This window comes from Macrobrachium rosenbergii, chromosome 2, assembly GCF_040412425.1.
Source record: "Macrobrachium rosenbergii isolate ZJJX-2024 chromosome 2, ASM4041242v1, whole genome shotgun sequence".
NCBI classification, from domain to species: domain Eukaryota; kingdom Metazoa; phylum Arthropoda; class Malacostraca; order Decapoda; family Palaemonidae; genus Macrobrachium; species Macrobrachium rosenbergii.
The window spans coordinates 88,374,144-88,380,143 of record NC_089742.1 but is presented as its reverse complement, the minus strand read 5'-3'; the positions used below and the strand labels follow the sequence as shown (position 1 = coordinate 88,380,143).

Here is a 6,000-nt window from a genome sequence, read left to right as displayed (position 1 = left end):
TCAGTTATGATCCCCCTTCGGTAATATTCCCGAAGTAGAGCGCATTGGATGTTAAAAGGTATTTGTAGCTTAATGTTTATGTATATAAAATGTCATGGTGATTAGATAAAAATTCATACACACACACACACAAATATATATGTATATATATATATATATATATATGTGTGTATATATATACTGTATATATGTGCGTGTGTGTGTGTGTAAGATCCATTCAAAAACCTGATATCAATCACAGCATATCTATCTATCTATCTATCTATCTATCTATCTATCTATCTATCTATATATATATATATATATATATATATATATATATATATATATGAATATATAACTATATATGTCTTTGTGTGTATGTGCATAGGAAAGTTCTTATAATACATTTATAAAGTAAGTGGTGCTAACAGAAACGAAACACTTGCAAATTGCAATGAATTAAGAATATTGAAATAGGTTTTCACTCGCATAGCGTAAATAAAACCAAAAGACGAAACGGGGCCGACACAGGTTTCTCACACCAAAGCTTGCAAGTTACTCAAATATCGAGGTGTAATTGGCGGCGAGTGGGTGGAGCCAACGTTTCCGGAGGCCCGGAAGGCTATAAAGTCTCAACAGAAACGGCAACTCTACACAGTTGGGCAGGAGAAGCTGGAATAGCATGCCCTAGCATCTCAGGTGGCCTTTTTCTTTCGTGAGGAAGAGCGTTGCGTTCGAACGGATTACGCTAATCTCGTTCTCTTCTCTAGAAACTAACCGAACTCGTGCCTTGGGGACGTTCCGATTTCATTCAGTGTTGAAGTTGGAAGAAGCCTCTGAAAGCAGCTGCTGACGTCCATTCTTGGCCCAAGAGATACTTCCTAGAACTCTGGTAAGAATTAGTTTTATTTGGCTATAGTTTCCTGCGGAAAAAACAGATGATAATTTTTCTCTTACAATAAATGGAAATTTATCCGATTTTCAGCTACCATCTCTAGGTGCAAGGAAAAATAAGTTCAAATGAGGGAAGCACTCAGTGTAGAATTTGGTATTTTCAAATGAAGAGGACCAGTGAATTATCAGAGCCGTACAAAAAAGTAGATCGGGAACACAATTTTGCGCATGACTGTCTGGTTTGGTGGCAAATTTAATGCTATTCTTAGACCGCAATAGAACTTTTTACCCATCAAGACAGGGCTAGCATCCCAGCCAGCTGGAGATAAACGAGCAACCTTGGTCCTTGACGTAACTTAAATTGTAGATCTATCCTGATATCGGTTAGCACTAATGTTCTTAAGTCGAAAAGATGAAGTGCCTTGTCCCTACATTCAAGATATTTTCCAATTCGTAAATAATTGACATATTACCTTTCATGTTAAATTCAGCATTCACAGCTTGCATCAAGCGGACTAATCGCTGACAAAGGTCAGTTTTTCTTTCACTCTTTTCGAAACCAGTTTTCAAAGACGATAAGCGGCTTGGATCTGGTTTCGGCTTCGTCTGCCATGATTCTTTTATACTTGGAAGACGTTGAAGATAACATTGCATCCATCCCAGGCACTAAAATGTTAGAATCTGTCACTGTGCTCTTGTCGTTTCATAAGCTCGAGTAATGTGTTTATTCACACCCATAACTTCCGCTGAAAACAGAACTATTGTTTTGGCCCTCCAAACAATATATCAGTGCAAAGCCTCTTGGAATAAATATTTACATATTTCTTCATTTATCTTTATAAGAGGTTTATGAAAAGAACTCTGGTCAAAGAGAAGTCAAAAATCATTTACTAAATATCTGCAAAACATCAAAGAGGTGTTAGGATATTTTATCAATACATGGTGTCCTTTCCGAGTCGTTAAGTGATGGCTATTACTCGTCAATGTTGTAAATGGAAAATGTAATTTGCAACAAGATACAAGGTGTGCAAAGCCTAGGCCGATGTTTGTGGTTCCTGTCTGACAAAGTAAAAATCTCGACATGAATGCACCACATTCCGGGACCGAAAGCGAAGCTGGACGGCGTCATGGAAGCTCCCTTTCACAAATTTTTTATTCATATGGTTTACTGACATTATCATCTAAGAAGCTGTGCAACAAAGCCATTCACTATTAGAGACATTAGCTTCAAATTAAAAAAATCTTTACGGATTCAGTACATCTACTCCCAGTATTTTATTTGCTTTTCATCAGCTAAAACGTGAAATACTATGTAACCCTGGCAATTATTACGATAAAGATTCATCAGATTTCAACCTCAATTATGACCTCCGTGATCTTGTTATAAGCGCCCTCGTCTCCCCTGTAGAGGTCTTTGGTTGATCCCAGTGAGATATAGAAACTTATTCCCCATGGTATTGTCTGCATTTATTTACAATATAACCTTCGTTTCTTAAGTAAATGCTACCACCTCAAGCAGATTCAGGGCTGCCGGATTCGTCGACGCTGATTCCCTGTGCTCTCATTCCTCTGACGTCACATCATCACTCCTTTCTTTGACGTGGATGGACAGGTCAGGTCGGACAGGCTTTCATGACGTCCTCTGTCAAATCATGCTTAATCCAAGCTCAATCATTTTAGCGTATCAGTACAATGTATACCACTGCTTAATTTCTGTATGGGGTCAGAGTTTTTGCTAATATTAATGTCAGTAGTAATCCATTGCCTGAGTAGGCTATGTATGGTATTTGTTCAATCACTCGTTCAACGATGAGATTTATGACTAAAAATCATATCTCCCTGAGCCTACTGTATTATAGTATGAAGTCCTTTTGTATTTTCATGAAATGACTTCTAAATTTGCGAAATTTGGTATTGACATTTTTTCACTTTATTCTCAAATAGATATAATATATTAACGTCATCGGTTCAATGTAAAGACCACATAAACGCATCTGGAAGATTGCAGTGATTCTTCTCTCTCTCTCTCTCTCTCTCTCTCTCTCTCTCTCTCTCTCTCTCTCTCTATAAGCTTTTTGCAGTTTGTGATCAAAATCAAACTTAGAATAACAAGAAAGTGATTTTGTAAATCGAAATTTTTAATTCGGTACAACATTAAACCTGGGTAAAAATTAATAATCGAGCCTAGAAAAGTATCAGGTTTATCAGAACTTCTAAACAGGACGTATTTTCTTTCAGATATTCAGCTTTGTGTTACATATGAGGAGTGTCTTACTTCTCAAGAAAATGTTCGACATCGCTAAGATTTCATGCAAGCATTCTCAATGGGTAACACGGTAGTCAGTTACTTTTTTTTACACTGATTAGAATTGTCAATTGGTAACACGGTAGTCAGTTACTTTTTTTTACACTGATTAGCACTGTCAATGGGTAACACGGTAGTCAGTTACTTTTTTTACACTGATTAGCATTGTCAATGGGTAACATGGTAGTCAGTGTAAAAAAGTAGGCGTCATATACTTCATGAAGACTACAGTATACACTGAGAGAAATATCTCAAGATGATTGAACAGAAAATATCCTGAAATACTTGAATACACTGGCGGGTCCAGGGGGGTGACACCTGGGCACGTGTCCCCCATGAAAAATGATGACAAAACAATAATATTGAAGATTTAGATAATAGTAACACAAATGAGAAATATAAAAACAGGAAAAAAATATAAAATCTATTATAGAAATAATATATATACATGTATGTATGTATGTATAATATGAAAATTGTTGCGCGGCCACCACGCACCCCCCATCCCCCCGGCCGACCCCATGAAATTTTTCTGGATCCGCTAGTGCTTGAATATCAATCTTTCCCAAAAGACCAGTGAAATTAATTTTGTAGCGTATGCAGGCAATCGCTCCTGGGAAAAAGTAAGGCAAATCTCCTCTTGGAAATTTGAACCGCTGACCTGTGACTTACAAGACTGAGTGGATATGAGGTTGGCTTGGTCATTCAAGGTTGGTTGTTCAAATGTCCAAAAGTTACTTCCGTAATTATAAGAAAACGCCCTCACTTACTATATCCCTTTTGAGTTAAGAATATGTCAGCAGAAGAGCCAAGATATCCTGTAACATCTTTCTAACTAAAGGTGACATAAACAGTCCGTTGACTCTGAGAACCGTTAAAGAAATTTCTTAGTCTCCAATGACTATCATCTCTCGGTGCTTGTCATATTAATACTAGTTACTAATAACCTAAATATCATAAGCGCGTTCTCGGGTGTTCCAAAGCTGTTAGACGGAACAAAAAACAAATAGATCTCCTATGTGCATGAATCGTTAATACTCTCTCTTTTCTCTCTTCAACAAATTTTCTTGGGGAGTTTTAGTCCCGTTGCCATGGATCTACTGTTTTCCATTCATTTCAGCGCCAAAATCATAAATGGCCGTAATGTGATGTGTAGCTCCACCAATAATGGTGAAGGTAGATGAGGGTTGCGCCCAGAAAATTTCACCTTGAGTGCAAGATCTTTTCATTTACTACACGTGTGGTCTCCCGTGTTCCACCTTACAACAATGAAAGTCGTATGGTGAGTCCACACATATCGACAACACGGTCGTCAACATGGATTACTCGAAGCTGACAGTAAGATGACAATTTGTCTGGAACATATGCCTTATAAATATGCTGATACAACTGTGTTAATGTACTGTAATGTTAGTCATCATGGTGAGAACGAGGGTTATGTTGAGCGACAAGTCCTAGGAGTGACAAAGTTGTAGAAGCAACAGCAAACTACAACTGAATGGATTTTCTGCAGACGTTGACTGCCTCCATCGGTGTCACACTTTGATAGCAAGTAAAATCAAAGCGTTTGACATCCTAGCATCAAGATGCTTTACCTCTTGTTTTTTCCTTTGTAAAAGGACACATCATTGCCTGCAACAGTTACTACTACAAGAGCACCACTTGCCACCACGGGGCTCGTGCGCGTCTTCACGGTGTTAAGGTCTGCTCTACGGGATGACACGTGGACGGTCTCTGCTCATGAACTGCTGTTGACGTTTGCCATCCAACATGTTTACTTAGATTATCGCAAACATTGTTATCGATATATTCCAACTGAGCGACAACAGCGAATGCAACAATGTTTTCAACCTGTCTGCTGACCGTCTTGACGCTCCTTTAACATTTACTATTATGATGTATAAACAATAAGAAATAAATTCCTTAATGTTTAAGCAAAACAAGACTTTCACAACTTGCAGAAAAGCTTAAAACAGATGTTTTGTAATCTTATATGTCACCAACAAAATTACTTGGATAAAACTTAAACTGTTTATTGGGATTTGAATTGCCCATCATTAGTCTGAAGGGAATTATTCCAAGGGTATTTTTAGTAGATGTTCATTGCCTGATGCAAAGCCACTGCCCAATTATTGAACGGAAATTTTGGTCCAAGGATGCTGAAGAAGTTCATTCAGGACATTTTCAAGAAAATGTTGCTATTCAATGGCACCAATAACTAATTATCATGATCCATGACTAAAGAATGGGCGTGGAATCCTGTAAAATCTGTTATTATGGATAATATCAGTCAGAAATAATCAGAGAAAATTGTATCAAATTTCATCGTGAAGAATTAGAAAAAATAGGCGTGGAGTGAGACTGAAACTCGGCATGAAAATGTGTTTGAGAGAGAGAGAGAGAGAGAGAGAGAGAGAGAGAGAGAGAGAGAGAGAGAGAGAGAGAGAATTAACGATCCATTCAAGATGATAAAAGCTCCATTACGGAAGCGAAAAAGTGCACAGCCCCAGTTCCGGCATTTAATGGTTATTCCATGCATCACTGAACAAGTAATGCGTGAATATAAAATTGACGCAAAGCAAAAAGATGCAACTAAAGATTGCTCATCTGAAACAACACGGAAATCGTCCTCAGAAATGGTAAGGCAACATGCAAAGCATCAGAACAAATGAGGCACTGACACAATACACTTTCAAGACTGCTTGCGAGTTACCTTTTCCCACAAATGGAGCGGGAAGAAGGATGTAATGAGATGAAAATGGAATTCGATCTGCCATCACTTGCGCAGTCTTCACTTCCTGGTGCGTGGCAACGAGTGT

General features: G+C 38.1%; 1 protein-coding gene across 2 annotated transcripts in view; it reads left to right on the top strand.

The window, feature by feature from the left end:
- Window positions 1–634: 634 nt before the first annotated feature.
- The window catches only part of LOC136849059 (uncharacterized), a 71,993-nt gene continuing 66,627 nt past the window's right edge, over window positions 635–6,000 (top strand). For both annotated transcript variants that reach the window (XM_067121972.1, XM_067121980.1), the window contains exon 1: window positions 635–874. The gene's annotated coding sequence lies outside the window, so the exon portion shown is untranslated. The remainder of the gene's footprint in view (window positions 875–6,000) is intronic.